At 37.3% G+C, this 17,456-nt stretch overlaps 1 protein-coding gene across 4 annotated transcripts in view; it reads right to left on the reverse strand.

Annotated features, from left to right (window-relative positions):
- The window catches only part of ANO3 (anoctamin 3), a 318,917-nt gene that overhangs the window by 171,234 nt on the left and 130,227 nt on the right, over nt 1-17,456 (reverse strand). The gene's annotated exons all lie outside the window — the stretch shown is intronic.

Consider the following 17,456-nt stretch of genomic DNA (forward strand, 5'->3'; position numbering starts at 1 on the left):
CCAGCCTCACTCTCTTCTCCAAAGCCATCTGGGTCCAGCGGAAAGATATACATCAGGATGACTGGAGATGGTGTCAGATGTTTGGGGTTAAGTGACTTGCCCAGGATCACACAGCTAGTAAGTGTCAAGTGTCTGAGGAGGATTTGAACTTGGGTCCTCCTGTCTCCAGGGCCAGCACTTCATCCGTTCCACCACCTAGCTGCCCCTTTTTAAAGACTTACAGTGTACCAGGTTCACTATACCATGCAACAGCAAGACAAACTGAAGAAATCAAGACTGCAATTTGAGAACTACTGATTGAGTAAGTAATGAGTAATTTTATCCTCATGTACTGTGAAAAGATGTTAGCTTTTTTATGAGAAAATTTTACTCAGTTTTCCATTAATTGATAAGTATTTATTAAAAACCTGGTATATGTGAAGTACTTTGTAGGGCATTGTGTACATAAAGACAAAACCAAAACAAGCTCTGCCTTCAAGGAATTTATGTTCCATTATTCACCTGTTTGTTAATAGTTCTGGGTGTGACTTATGCTTTAAACTCATTATGAGAATCTTCAAAGGGGTCATATTTAATAGTCAGATATCATCCAATCTCCAGCACACCACTCTGTATTTTTATGATAAATTATTCATATTTCTAGGACAATATAATTGCTACATGAAGCTTGGGCTTAACACAGTAACTAGGGGAATTAGGTGGAAGAGTAGACCTAGGATAAGGAAGATCAGTTAAAATCTATCCTCAGACATTTCCTGGGTATATGACTGTACAATCCACTTAACCTCTGCCTGCCTCAGTTTTCTCAATCGTAAAATAAGGATAACAATAACAGCAACTTCCCAGAGGTTGTTGTGAGTATCAAATGGAATAGTTTTTTTTTTCTTCTTTGTCCACCTTGGAGGTTCTTATCCTTGGGATCTTGCTAATGAATTTGTTATTATTTTTAAAACAATAATTTCACAACAGGGGCAGCTAGGTGGCACAGTGGATAGAGCACTGGCCCTAGAATCAGGAGGACCTGAGTTCAAATCTGGCCTCAGACACTTGATACTTACTAGCTGTGTGACCCTGGGCAAGTCACTTAACCCCAATTGCCTCACCAAAAAAAATTCACAACAATTAGTTTTCTTTATATTTCGATGTATTTCATTTCATTCATTCAAAAACATGACTTAAATAAGGGTCCTTGCACTTTCTCAAACTTTCAAAGGAGACCCATAAAACAAAAACGATTAAGAATCCTAGGGTTGGAAGATACCTGAAAACTTGTCTTCAGACCTCTTGTCCCAAACCCAGAAGTGTTTTCTAAATCTTCAAGTGCTGCACTACCTCATTATTATTACTCTTATTATACCATGTCAGATGTCCCATGTACCAAGGTATGTGTATAATTTCATTTGGTCTCTCTCCCTGCCTCCAATATGTGTGTATGTGTATGTACACACATATCTATCACCTATCACCTATTATCTACAAATCGCCTATCACCTGTAAACTACCTATGAACTACCTATCAACCATCTATGATCTACCTATGAGCTGAACAACCAACCTATCTATCTATCTATCTATCTATCTATCTATCTATCTATCTATCTATCTATCTATCTATCTATCTATCTATTTATCTATATATCTCTATTACGTTTAATCCTGACTACCTCCTTGGGTAGGCACTGTTATTATCACTTTTTGTTATAGGGGAAACTGAAGATGACAGAAGTCAAGTGTTTTATGCAGGGCCACATCCTTTGTCCCTGAATCAGTATTTGAACTCAGTTTCCTGGACTCCAAAGACTGAAGACTAGATTTGGGACCTGATTGGATATGTGGGGTAAGGAAAGATGATGACTTCATTTGCAATCCTTGTTGACCAGGAGGATGGTGGGAAGGGGCGGGGGGACCTTCACTAGGGCACCTAGCTATCTGAATAAAGAATCAGGGAAGAGCAAGAGAAAACACTGCCTGCAAATGGCATAGGACAGGCAGGGAAGATGGAGGTACTTACAGAGTATGTGATCCTGTTTTTCAGTCGGAGTGGGTAGGACAGGAAATACTATAATGGTGTTTTATGCTACAGGATTATTTCCTGTGGCTTCTCACAAGAGAGGTTAAGACCAATAAAGGAATAAGAGAATTCCAGATTTGTTCTACATTGCACCAAACTCTAAACAATGAGTCTTACTTCTCAGACCTTTAGAATCTTAACTTGCAAAGAAAGGGCTGAACACTTTGATAAAGGTAATTTCTTCACTTGAGAGTTCCCCCGTAGCCCTGAAATCCTAATCCAGACTGTAGTCCTATCCTTTGCATGGCATAATCCATCCCCAGATGTTCTCTCTTTTCATTATCTCAGGAATACCATGTTTGATATACATGTCAAAATATTTCAGAGATGGGGGGAAGCTAGGTGGCACGGTGGATAAAGCACCAGCCCTGGATTCAGGAGTACCTGAGTTCAAATCTGGCCTCAGACACATGACACTTACTAGCTGTGTGACCCTGGGCAAGTAACCCCCCATAGCCCCACCAAAAAAAAAAAAATTCTAGAGATGGCCTTCAGAAATCAAGCCAAACTCAGTCAAAATCCTTCAGATAAATATTTTAGGATATAAGATATGCAGAGCATCCTGCTCAAATAGTGGGAGATATAAAGACATAGCCTCCACTTCACCCTGCATCCGAACCAGTGGGCTGAATTGAATGGTGGTGGCCCAGTGGGGGAGGGGCAAAAGCATGCCATGCTTCCTACCATAGAGAATCAGAGTTCAATCAGACTTCTGTTTCCAAGTCAAAGAGAAAGCGGCTGTGATTACTCAAAAGCCAGGCAGGCTGAGAAGAAGCCCAATCACCCCCTGGGCCATGCTGTAGCACGAACAGTGTGTTCCAGAAGCAGCGCTACACTTTAAGAAGGAGTAAAAAGCCAAGAAATAGTAAGCCAGGATGAGTAGGCAGAGAAAGCAGAAGAACATCGAAAACTTCTTTGGGGGAAAGGTAGACCACAATACATCCTCAGAAGAAGATAATAACAGGGTCAAAGCTCCAACATCCAAAGCTTCCAAGAAAAATATGAACTGGTCTCAGGCCATGGAAGTTCTCAAAGGGGACTTTGAAGAAAAAGTAGGAGAGATAGAATGAAGATGTAGAGAAAGAGAGGAAGGAATGGAAAGAGAAATGAGAGTGATGCAGGAGAATCATGAGAAAAAAGTCAACAGTTTGAAAAGCCAAATGGAAAAGGAGATTAAAAAACTGTCTACTGAAAATTATTGCCTAAGAATTAGGATTGAAGAAATGGAAGCTAGTGACCTTATGAGAAACCAAGACACAGTAAAGCAAATCCAATTGAATGAAAAAATAGAGGGCAATGTGAAATATCTCCTTGGAAAAACAGCTGACCTGAAAAATAAATCTAGGAGAGATAATTTGAAAATCATAGGACTACCTGAAAACCATTACCAAAACAATAGCTTAGACACGATCCTCCAAGAGATTGTGAGGAAAAATTGTCCTGATATTCTAGAAACAGAAGCTAAAATAGAAACTGAAAGAATCCACCGATCATCTCCTGAAAGAGATCCCAAAAGGAAAACCTCCAGGAATATTATAGCCAAATTCCAGAACTCCCAGGTCAAAGAGAAAATATTGCAAGCAGCTAGAAAAAAGGAATTCAAATACTGCGAGCTCCAATAAGGATAAAGCAAGATCTAACAGCTTCTACATTAAAGGACCAGAGGGCATGGAATATGATATTCCATGTTGATAAATGCAACATAAACATTGCAGGATTGTTTACTTAATAAAGGAAATAAAGATAGGACTAGACTTGTGACTTCATGGGGAAGAGAACTTCCAGGTGAGGAAGCACCTTCTCCCAGTGCCAGTTAACAACTTCTTTTCAATGTAGAGTTTTAAAGAATTGTCTGGATTGCTGAGAAGCTAAGTGACTAGCCCAGGTTCACCAAGCCAGAGTGTATTAGAGGGTAAAATCATACCCAGATCTTCCTGGGTTCACTATGCTATGTGTACAACACTTGATAAATTTATTGTTATTCAATCTATTTTTTTCCAGCCATGTCTGACTTTTCATGATTCCATTTGGGTTTTTTTTGACAAATACTTAATAAATTCTTGTTGATTGGCTAACATTTAAATCAGTTCTAATAAGGGAGGTTCAGAGAGTCAAATATTTACCAGAATATGCTTTATTTCATCATTGCTAGCACTAAAATTAACATTCATACTTGTAAAGCACTTTAATCTACAGAATTTGATCCTCACTATAACATTGTGAGGTAGCTAGGGGAAATTACCATTATCCTCATTTTGAATTTTGGATCACTGAGGCTCACAGGTCAAATAGCTTGGTCAGCTCTTTACTGGTAAATTTTTAACTATCAACTTTTTGCAAAAAAGTATACATACACAATTCTCAAGTTTAAACTGCAGTATTAGTATTTTCTCCATCACTTTCTTAGGTGTTGATAATTGATAAAACAATAAATGAAGCACTGAATAACATTTTCTGAATTTTGAGGTGTAAATGCTCACTTTCAAAATTTAACAATCTAATCTCATGAGCTCAAGCTGTCTTTAGGAAACCCCTGAAACATGGTATATTGCAGAGTCTAAGATCTGGACTCATGGTTAAGGGGTACCTGAGTTTTAACCCAAACCATGTCACTAACTCATGGAGGGACTTACCCACTCTGGTTTTCATTTTTCATATCTGACAAATGAGAAGGCAGAATGAGATGACTTTTAATCAATCAACATTTATTAAGTACCTACTACATGCTAGGCATTGTGCTAAGTACAGGGGATACAATAAGAAACAAAAGACAATTCCTACCCTCAAGGAGCTAAGGGGGAATATGTCATGGAAATATATGCAAAGCAAGCTAAATAAAGGATAAACAGGAAATAATTATCAATGTCCTTCCTAGATCTAGCTGGATTTTTATCATTATATCAGCTAATATTTCTCTTAGTTTGATATCAGGAAAAATATATAGAACAAAGAGGTAAAGTTGGAAAATATGCTGAACCTAGAGTCATAAGACTGGAGTTCAAGTTTCCTATTCTAACCCTTTTAAACAAGGTCATTTTTGGCATGTCATTTAAAATCTCTGGCTTCAGGCACCTCATCTGCAGAATGGGTAGACAGATGAATGGAAGAGATAATCGTTGAGGTCTCTTCTATTTTTAATTCTATGTAACCACAGAATTCCAAGTTATTGTACACAATAAGGAAATGGGCCATGTTGGCTCATCAATTATTCTGTTCAATAGAGAGGAAGATGCCATATGTTTCAAGGATTACAAAGAGCCATAGTAGAATGCAACAGAAAATACATGAACACTAAAATGACAAGGAATAATAAAAATAACTGATATGTACATGACAGTATAAGATTTGTAAAGCATTTAATATGCCTTATCTAATTTGTGTCTTACAACAATTTTGAGAAGTAAGATTTGAACCCAGGTCTTCAAGTGTAGCACTCACTTTCCCTTCTCTTTTCTGCATCACAAATCAAGAGAAAATCTTCTCTTTTTAATTACTCAGGAAAGTCTTTTGGGATATTTTCCCTTAATTATCTATGCTTGAGTTTGGACCAGAGATGTAGAAATATCCTAGATAACATTGCCAAATCTCAGGGTTGGGTCACAAGTGATATTGATGCATTCTATTATCCCACATGCCAAGTACATCTTTTGTGACTGAGAAAATCCATTCAATCAGCACCTTCGGTAGAGAATAAGCTGACCTATAATGAACACTTGTGGAAGGAGCCCCAGAGGATGATTCTGCAGACTCGTATTCCAGTCCTACACCTGTGTTATTAACATCATACCTTGTGTAATTTCAGTCAGGTCTCTTCTTTGGCCATTGGGAGTAAATGATCTTTGAAGTCCCTTCCATTTCCTAATGACCAACGAACTTCTGAATATTTACTGAAAGCATGGTAATTGATGTAGTTACATTCTAGGATCCATTTTTAAGCAACTTGTAAAAAATCTACCTAATGTGCTCCGTCAATGTCACATCATAAAGTGGAGGCTGCATCAAAGGCTGCAGGAGCCTAGATCTTACCAAATTTGAAAAACCTCAAGTGTGGCTTGGTGAAGAAGATTATATTAGTTTTCTGAGGATTCGCTCAAACTAGTAGAAATCACAGTATCCGACTTAGAGCTTGAAGGGAACCTGGAGTACATCGAGTCTAACCCACTTTTTCAGTGATGAGGAAAAGTAAGGCCCAGATAGGTGAAATCACTTACCCAAGGTCATGGAGATAGTAAGAATCACTCAGAATATGAAACCTGGTTATCCCACTCTAAACCCAGAGTTCTTTCTGCTTAATTCCACAGTTTCTTTATGGAGGATCACCAGAAGAATCTAAAGAGATGATCCATCCATCCATCCATCCATCCATCCATCCATCCATCCATCCATCCATCCATCCATCCTTCCTTCCTTCCTTCCTTCCTTCCTTCCTTCCTTCCTTCCTTCCTTCCCTTCCTTCCTTCCTTCCTTCCTTCCCTCCTTCCTTCTTTCCTTCCTTCCTTCCTTCCTTCCTTCCTTCCTTCCTTCCTTCCTTCCTTCCTTCCTTCCTTCCTTCTTTCCTTCCTTCCTTCCTTCTTTCCCTCCTTCCTTCTTTCCTTCCTTCCTTCCTTCCTTCCATCCATCCATCCATCCATCCATCCATTCATCCATCCATCCATCCATCCATTACTTCCTGGCTCTCTCCCTCCTTCCCTTCCTCCCTCCCTCCCTTCCTTCTTTCCACAAAAACTCATTTAGACCCCTTACTGGCAGGATTTTGATCTCCCTCAAGTAGAATCACAGATGTTTTGAAGCATAGAAATATGAAAATGCATTGCAAAATCCACAAAATAGCTGACATTTGTATGGTCTTTGAGAAATGCTTTTACATCCCGATCTAAATTCAATCTCATAAAAACTTTGAGCTGTAGGTGCTATTATTATCTATCTTTTACATTGAAGGATACTATAGCTTAGACAGTTCATGGAATTTGCCCAGGGTCACATAGCAAGTGTCAGAATGGGAATTTGAATCTGAATCTACCACTCTTTTCACTGCACAACACCTATATGACCGTAAATCTGTCTTGAGGACTTAACTTTTTGGGGGTGTTTGAAACATACCTACTGTCCTTAAATGTAGTTCTATATTTTAAAGTGCTGCTCACATCATTTAGAGAACACTCTCTCTTTGTAAATCTCCAAGCTCAAACTTTTCCAGAATAAATAGGCATTTGGCAATTCCCAATGCAGACTCATAGAAATGGTTTATATAACCTTGGCAATGGAATGTGCCAAATTAAAATGATCCTAAATACTGTTTTTTTTTCCCCTTCGGGGAATGAGCTAGGTTTTTATATCCTCCATTTGAAAAGCTATTATTCTGCATTGTCAAGGGGATAGAGCCATCTTGGGTCCCACATTATATCACTAGGGTCTTTTCCTATCACTAGTCAAATTGTGATGTTCTTTCAAATCAGCTATTTTTTTATGAGTCGGAGTAATTTAATGTAGCAGATCCTTACCAGAGTTTATTACTTGATCACATGATCAGGTTTCAGTAAAATAATAGCAAAACCAAAACAACAATAATAAGAAATGTTATGGAAAACTAAGTGAATGAGCTCCAATTCAAATGGGTCATTACTACAAACCAAATTGTTGCCCATAATTACAGAGGTAACACTGATCCTTAAACGATTAAGGACATTTTAAATTTTAAAATAGGTCACCTTAGCAAATATGCATTATCTATAAGGTATGTGGAAGAAAATTCTTTCAAAATATAACAGCCAGTCCATATGGAGACATGATACAGTGCATGCCATCTCTTCTTTCCTGTCTACTATAAGCATTGTACCTAAACTGCCTTTGGAGAGCCAATGAAAGACAACCAAAAGTATTGATGCAATTTAAAGCTATTAAAGTTTATAATAGCACCAAGACATTTGGGACATCCCATACTTTTATTCTACAACAAAAACAAATAGTTTTTCATCCACCTGTTAAATGGTCCATAATCTATTAGATATAAAATAATGAAAGAATAACTTATCTCACAACTGTGTTTGGCTGAATCCCACTGAAAAGATTGAGAATGAGTTGATGATTATAACAAACATATAGTTCACCTTTATATAGAAACTTAAGGTACTATTAAAATGGTGTACATACGCTCTCTATTTTGGTCCTTGCAATTCTGTGAGAGAAGTGCTTTTTTATCCCCATTTCACAGATAGGGTTCTGAACTGAGGTTCAGAAAGTTCACATGCTTTGTTTAGTTATTTTTTTCAGTTGTTTCCAATTCTTCATGATCCCATAAGGGGTTTACTTGGCAGTCATAGTGGAGGGGTTTGCCATTTACTTCTACAATTCATTTTACAGAAGAGAAAACTGAGGCAAACAGGGTTAAGTGCCATGCCCAACGTCACACAGCTTGTAAGTATCTGTGACCAGATTTGAAATCAGAAAGATGAGTCTTCCTGATTCCAGACCCAGCATTCACTAGAGTAAGTAATGTTACATATCTATTAAATTTCTGAAGTTTTCAAGCTAGGCCTTCCTGATCCAAAGTCCTGCTATCTACTTGCACTGCATTAATAATCTATGGGTTACAGGATTAGATTATTCATATAGGCCATACATACATATTCAGGGGAAAAAACCTTTTGACAAATTTAGGGAACATATTAGTTATCATTGTGTACCTAGTGTGGTAGAGTAGATAGATTGTCATACCTGGAGTCAACAATACTCATCTTCTTGAGTTCTAATCTGGCCTCAGATACTTACTAGCTGTGTGACCCTGGCAAGTCCCTTAACCATGTTTGTTGTAGTTTCCTCATATGTCAGATGAGCTGGAAGGGAAAAAGGGTAAACCATTCCAGCATCTTTGCCAAGAAAAATCCAAATGGGGTCACAAAGAGCTACAACAAATGCAATATCACAACATCACAGATTTTGAGCTAAAAAGGAACTTGGAGGTCACTGAATTCAACCCCTTCATTTTACTAATGAGGAAACAGATATAGGTGGAAGAGATTTCTCAGTATCACCAAGCCTGTGTCGTACACAGGATCTGAAACCAGGTCTTCCTGATTCCAAATCCTGCACCCTGTATACAATCCTATACTGCCTAGTATATCTAAGAAAAAAGCTATTTTAGTGGAGCTTATAGCCAACATACAGGTTTGGTAGGGAAGAAGTCACTTTATCCAGGAGAGATATGGCAAAAGAGCAATGTCTTGAAGCCAAATTTGAACTAAAACAGTAATCTTAAGGACCCAAGGCTACAATCAACTCATAGTCTCTAGAGATTCACTTGCGTATGAATCAGTGTCAATTTCAACTCAATGATCATATACCCACCTAATATGAGCAACACTATCAAAATGAACATTATACAAATCACTCACTCTGTACCATTATTGAAAAAAAAATTAACTTGGGCCCCTGAGAAACTGAAGCAGAGCCAAATGAGAAGGAACATATTATATCATTAATGGATGCAACTTTCTATAAAGGGATAATAGACAAATTAGCAACTAACAAAGATGAATGGGGAATATATAAAGCCAACAGGCACAAGCTCTACTCTAACTTCCTGCCTTTAATGGTCTGGAAATGAACCCACATAAAGGATAATAACAAGTAGCCTCATGAGAGTGGTGAATATCATTCTTGTCTGTTCTCCTGGGCAAAAGAAAATTAAAATGCCAAAGCCAAGTAAAATGATTCAATCTCAGAGTTACCCCCACAAGGCATAGCCTAAGGTAAAGAAGACAGGGCAGGGATCTTGTCTAATTTAATCTGAGGTCTTTTCCAACTCTCCAATCCTTTGATACTAGAAGCACCATATTAGACCATCAATAGATCTTCACGTATAGCATTTGGATAACCACAAGATTTCCAAAGTTTCTATGGTGTTCCCTGTCACCCATGCCTGTCATTTTTGCCATCTCCTGCCAGGGATTATATTGCTAAGAATCATTAAAAAACACAAATGTTTAAAAATTACTTATCAATATTATACCTTTTGCCAGACACTGTGCTAGGGAAAAAAATCAATCAGTTAAAAATTAGAAATCCCCAATTAGATACTAACTAGAGATCCTGAAAATTAAAGGAGAAATTAATAAGATTGAAAGCAAAAAAAACTATAGAATTAATCAATAAAACTAAGAGCTGATTTTATGAAAAAACCAATAAAATAGATAAAATACTGGTCAATTTGATTAAAAAAAAGAAAGAAGAAAACCAAATTATCAGTATCAAAAATGAAAAGGGTGATGTTACCACCAATGGAGTGGCAATTAAATCAATAATTAGGAATTATTTTGCCCAACTGTATGCCAATAAATTTGATGATCTAATGAAATGGATGAATATTTACAAAAACACAAACTGCCCAGGTTAACTGAAGAGGAAATAAAATCCATAAATAAACCCATATTAGAAAAAGAAATTGAACAAGCCATTAATGAACTACCTAAGAAAAAATCCCCAGGGCCAGATGGGTTTAACATTTAAAGAACAATTAATTCCAATATTATACAAATTATTTGGAAAAATAGGTGAAGAAGGACTTCTACCAAATTCATTTTATGACACAAATATGGTGGTGATACCAAAACCAGGCAAAGCAAAAACAGAGAAAGAAAATTATAGACCAATTTCCCAAATGAATATTGACTTTAAAATCTTACATAAGATTTTAGCAAGGAGATTATAGCAAGTGATCACCAGGATAATACACTATGACCAGGTGGGATTTATACCAGGAATGCAGGGCTGGTTCAACATTAGGAAAACTATTAACATAATCAACCACATCAATAAGAAAACCAACCAAAATCATATGATTCTCTCAATAGATGCAGAGAAAGCTTTTGGCAAAATACAGCACCCATTCCTAATAAAAACACTAGAGAGTTTGGGAATAGTGGAACTTTCCTTAAAATAATAAACAGTATCTACCTAAAGCCATCAGCAAGTATTATATGCAATGGAGATAAATTAGAGGCCTCCCAATAGATCAGGGGTGAAACAGGTATGTCCATTATCACCCCTATTATTTAATATTGTCCTAGAAATGTTAGCTTTAGCAATCAGAGAAGAAAAAGGAATTAAAGGAATTAGAATAGGCAAGGAGGAAACAAAACTATCACTCTTTGCAGATGATATGATGGTATACTTAAGGAATCCTCGAGAATCAAGTCAAAAATTAACTTGAAACAATTAACAACTTTAGCAAAGTAGCAGGATATAAAATAAATCCACATAAATCATCAGCATTTCTATACTTGACCAACAAAGTCCAGCAGCAAGAGATAGAAAGAGAAATTCCATTTAAAGTAATGGTAGATAATATAAAAAACTTGGGAGTCTACTTGCCAAGACAAACCCAGGAACTCTATGAACACAACTACCAAACACTCTTCACACAAATCAAATCAGATCTAAATAATTGGAAAGATATCAATTACTCATGGATAGGCAGAGCTAATATAGTAAAAATGACAATACTACCTAAATTAATTTACCTATTCAGTGCCATACCAATCAGACTACCTAAAATTATTTTATAGAGCTAGAAAAAATAATAACAAAATTCATCTGGAAAAACAAAAAATCAAGAATATCCAGGGAAATAATGAAAAAAAAAATTCACAGGAAGGTGGGTTAGTGGTACCAAATCTGGAGCTTTACTATAAAACGGCCGTCATCAAACTATCTGGTACTGGCTAAGAAATAGAGTGGAGGATCAATGGAATAGGTTAGGCACAGGAAACACAGTAGTAAATGACACTAGTAATGTAGTGTTTGATAACCCAAAGACTCCAGCTTCTGGATAGGAACTCAGCATTTAATAAAAACTGCTGGGAAAACTGGAAGATAGTATGGCAGAAATTAGGCATAGACCAACATCTTACACCTTATACTAAAATAAGGTCAAAATAGATACATGATTTAGACATAAGAGGTGATGCCATAGGTAAATTAGGAGAGAAAGGAATAGTCTACCTATCAGATCTTTGGAAAGGAAAACAGTTTTTGACCAAACAAGAGATAGAGTATATTATAAAATGCAAAATGGATGATTTTGATTACATTACATTAAAAAATTTTTGTACAAACAGAAACAATGCATCCAAAATTAGAAGGGAGGCAGAAAGCTGGAAACAATTTTTATGGCCCAGTACTTCTGATAAAGGCCTCATTTCTAAAATATATAGGGAACTAAATCAAATTTATAAGAATCCAAGTCATTCCCCAATTGAGAAATGGTCAAAAGATATGAACAGGCAGTTTTCTGTTGAAGAAACCAAAGCTATCTATTCCCATATGAATAAATGCTCTAAAACTCTAATGATTAGAGAGATGCAATTAATGCAACTCTGAGGTACCACCTGATACCTATCAGATTGGCTAAAATGACAAAAAAGGAGAATAATAAATGTTGGAGAAGCTGTGGAAAAATTGGAACACTAATGTACTGTTGGTGGAGCTGTGAACTGATCCAACCATTCTGGAGAGCAAAATTGGAATTATGCCCAAAGGGCGATAAAGCTTTGCATACCCTTTGACCCAGCAATACCACTTTTGGGTCTTTTGCCCAAAGAAATCATGGAAAAGGGAAAGGGACCCACATGTACAAAAATATTTATAGCTGCTCTTCTTTTTTTTTTGGTGAGGCAATTGGGGTTAAGTGACTTGCCCAGTGTCACACAGCTAGTAAGTGTCTGAGGCTGGATTTGAACTCAGGTACTTCCTGAATCAGGCCCGGTGCTTATCCACTGCGCCATCTAGCTGCCCCTATAGCTGCTCTTTATGTGGTGGCAAGGAATTGGAAGTTGAGGGGATGCCCATCAATTGGGGAATGGCTGGACAAGTTGTGGTATATGAATACAATGGAATACTATTGTGCTGTAAGAAATGATGAGCAGGAGGAGTTCAGAGAAACCTGGAGGGTCTTGCTTGGGCTGATGATGACTGAGATGAGCCGAACCACAAGAACATTGTACACAGTTTCATCAACATTGAGTGTTTGATCTACTGTGATGGACTAGATTCTTCTTTCCAAGTGCAATGGTACAGAAGATTTCCAGGGAACTCATGATAGAAGAGGATCTCCAAATCCAAGAAAAAAAGAGAACTGTGGAGTATAGATGCTGAATGAACCATACTATTTCTTTTGTTTTTGGTGCTGATGTTTTTCTATTTTGAGGTTTTTCATCATTGCTCTGATTTTTCTCTTATAACATGACTAATGCAGAAATATGTTTAATGTTATTATGTATATATATATAAAACCTATATCAGATTACCTGCTGTCTAGGGGAGGGGGGGGAGGGAGGGGAGGGAGGGAGAAAAATCTGAAATTGGAAAGCTTGTATAAACAAAAGTTGAGAACTATCTTTACAAGTAAGGGGAAAATACTTTATTAATTTAAAAAATAACAAAACAAAACAAAACAAAAAATCAGTCAGTTCATATGATCACAAAGCTAACATTCTTTTTTTTTTTTTTTGCGGGGCAATGGGGGTTAAGTGACTTGCCAGGGTCACACAGATAGTAAGTGTCAAATGTCTGAGGTCGGATTTGAACTCAGGTACTCCTGAATCCAGGGCCGGTGCTTTATCCACTGCGCCACCTAGCCGCCCTGCGCCACCTAGCCGCCCTGCGTCACCTAGCCGCCCCTACAAAGCTAACATTCTAATGAAGGAGATATTCTAATGAAAGTGTGCTGATACTGAAATAACCCTGTCTTCACAGATATTATTTTTTGTGTGTGTGAGGCAATTGGGTTTAAGTGACTTGCCCAGGGTCACAAAGCTAGTAAGTTTTAAGTGTCTGAGTCCGGATTTGAACTCAGGTCCTCCTGACTCCAAGGCCGGTACTCTATCCACTGTGCCACCTACCTGCCCCTCAGATATTAAATTTGAAGGGAAAGTAGGGGAGGCAATTTAAAGACAGATTAAATAAATAAATTAAATAAAAGTAGATAATATGACCCTTAAGGAGCTTGTATTTTAATATGGAGATATTTGTCTAGGGGACCAGATAAAAGTTGATAACCTGCCCTAAAGCTGCTTATATTTGAATGGGGGTACACATAAATACATATTGGATATATGTAAAATAAATATTAGGCATTTTTTTGTTTTTTACTGAGTAGAAGAAGCATTAGTAGATTGTAGGATTAGGACAGGCCTCATGTTGGGGATGGTATGTGAAGTGACTTTTTGTTTTATTTTGTTTTTGCAGGGCAATGAGTGTTAAGTGACTTGTCCAGGGTCACACAGCTAGGAAGTATCAAGTGTCAAGTGTCTGAGGGCTGGATTTGAACTCAGGTACTCCTAAATCCAGGGTTGATGCTTATCTACTGCGCCACCTAGCTGCCCCATGAACTAACTTTTAAAGGAGGCTAGGAGTTTCAGGAGGTAGAGGTAATAAGTGAGTATCTTATAGAAATGGTATAAAAGCCCATGCTAAGGCAAAACATCACAGTAATGACACTTTTCCCTAAGCCAAAGAGCAATGAAAAAATATGGTGGGCACTATTACTATGAACTATAGCAAATGGTCTCAAAATATTAGGGACATGTTTATTTGGATGGGGCCAAGTGGCGAAAATGAGGGATAAGAGATGAACAGGCTCACTGCTATATGACATTCACAAAATATTAAAATAATGAGAGGAAGGTTTCTAGCACATGGAATAGATTCTCTATGGGTCATTTAAGGAAGGTTACATACAGGAATCACCTGGTGGGTTGCCATCTGTTCTGGTGTACAAGGTACCCTTATTGATAAAATCAAAGATCCATTGAGTGACCAGTGGGTATAGTATGGTACATCTAGAATCAAAGGACTGGAGAGCTGGAAGAGTCCTCAGCCGCCATTTTGTCCAGCCATACATAAAATGCATCTCCATTATCTTATGCCCAAATAAATGGTCATTTGGCCTCTTCTTGGAGGCCTCTGAGAAATAGGAACTTTTGACCTCCTGAGGTAGTCCATTCTCTCCTCTTGGCTCTTCCAAGTCTCATAAAGCTTTTCTTGACATAAAAGCTAAGTTGGACTCTTTGCAAATTTTGCCAATAGCTCCTGGTTCTACCTTCTAAAAGAGAAAAATTGCCAAAGGGAACAAGCCTGATAATTCTACTACATAAAAACTCTTCAAATATGGAAGGACAGTCATTACATCTCTCAGTATTCTAACCGTGCTTACTTTCTACAGAGATTTTCAAGCTAGATCTTTCCCTATGATATCATATGCCTTTCTGAGAGAAACAGAGAAATTTCTCCAGTAATATTACCTCTGGCAAAAAAATTATTTTAGGTGATTATTTAAGTGAAATTGCAGTTAAATTAGTCTTCATCCCATGTTGTTACCATTGCTGCACAAAGCGCTTTACACTAAAATTGAATTTGACAACAGATTCATCCTAGTCAAATCTCCCTGGCTGGCCTTGGGAATTTAAGTTAAAATGAAAAGCTAAATTTGACTGTTCCCACCTTCCAGTGAAGGCTTCATGGAAGGCCACAAAAAAAAATACCTGTCCTTGAACATGATTGACCTACTTTTAAGTGTTTTAAAAAGTAAAAACAATTTTGATTATTGAATAAATATACTTTCCATCTTTATCTTTCTCTCTTCTTTCTCCTCTTTACCCCTTCAGAGCCCATAAACAAGAAAACATTTTTAAACCAAAGAAAGAAAAATAATTTTTAGCAAAACTAATCAATGTATTGAAAAATTCTTAGATTAAATGTAATTTTCCACACTTGTGGATCCCCTTCTCTGCAAAGAAGGTGTGAGGAACAGCCTTCTCATATCTCTTTGGGGCCAAAATAAAAAAATAGTTTTGAAATATTCTATTTTAATCATTTTATGTAATTATTCTTTAAATTTAAAGTGCTATGGTCACTGAGACCTGAGTTAAAATCCCTCCTCAGACACTTGCTAACTGTGAAATCTGAGGCAAGTCACTTGATGTCTCTCCACCTCAGTTTTCTCCTCTATAAAATGGGTAGAACTTCTTCTCCTTCTTCTTTTTGTGAGTCAATTGGGGTTAAGTCACGTGCCCAGGGTCACACAACTGTATTTGAGGCTGGTCCTGGCAGTTTTGAGTCAGGTCCTCCTGACTGCATGGCAGGTGCTCTATCCACTGCAACACCCAGGTTCCCCTCTTCTATAAAATGGGAATAATTAATAATAATAATAATAATACATAACCCATAGAGTTATTGAGAGGGTCAAATGAGATATTACATGTAAAGTGCTTTGCAAACCTTTAAGCACTCTGTGAAAGTTAGCTATTATTCTTGTTCTGCTTACTTAATTTTCTATCAAGAAATAAAAGCTTTTTCTGTACTTCTTTGTATATAGACAAGGAACTGAAGCAAATAGGGTTAAGTGACTTGCCCATGGTCACACAGTTAATAAGTGGATGAGCCCTAGTGAGGAAAAAATTCTCAGTGGGGGCAAGTTGGCTTTGTAGGGAAGAACTTTCTTTCAGGCTTCCTGTGTATAATTTAGTGAATTATTATGCTCCTACTCAAGTTAACTAACCTTTATAAAGTGCCTACTATGTGCTAAGTGCTGGCAGAGCTGGAAGGAACCTAAAAGAACAACTATTTCAAGCACATCATTTTACAGAGAGAGAAACTGAGGTCCAAAGAAACAAAATAATTTGTACACCATTGGGTTAGTTATTATAGAGTGGCACATTGTGTGTTTTTTTCTTTTCTAATTTCAACATGCACCCAAAAGGGACCCAACCAATAGTGTGGTGTCTTCTCTCTTCAAATGGCTCCCCATTGAGTCAGCTAGGGTACAGCCAGTGATTTGGCATCTATGAGCCCCATTATCCCTCAGACACTGAGAATTGGAAGGGTCTTAGATATCCTTCTTAGAAGGAAACTTAGCAGGATCTTGGTTTATTTTCCATCATTTTGCAGTACAGTTGGCTCTCAGGGAGGTTAACTTATTCTCCTGGCATCACACAAGCCTATAATTAAGCTTTGTCATGTTTTCCTTTTCTATTATTCATAAATTATTCATAAGTGTTGTATCTCCCCACACTAGATGGACTCCCAGGCATGATCAACCATGCTTTACTCATCTTTGCTTTCCTCCTTAGCCTGTCCCCAATCCTCACTCAGACCAGGTCATGCAAAATCATAGATTGACTTGCAAAGCAAGTTCTCTATTATCTTGGGTATGTCTAAAGTAATTTTGAAGCAAAAAGCTAATGTGGAAATAAATCCTGAGAATTTCTTTGAAAGAAAAATTACTTAGAAAAACAGCAGCTAACACTTCTATCTTTATGAGATATTTCTCCAGAGCAGTGGTGTCAAACTCAATCCCTATGGGCAGCATATTGGTTTTAGAAAACTATAA

The sequence above is a fragment of the Dromiciops gliroides genome, chromosome 6, assembly GCF_019393635.1.
Source record: "Dromiciops gliroides isolate mDroGli1 chromosome 6, mDroGli1.pri, whole genome shotgun sequence".
Classification (NCBI taxonomy): Eukaryota; Metazoa; Chordata; class Mammalia; order Microbiotheria; family Microbiotheriidae; genus Dromiciops; species Dromiciops gliroides.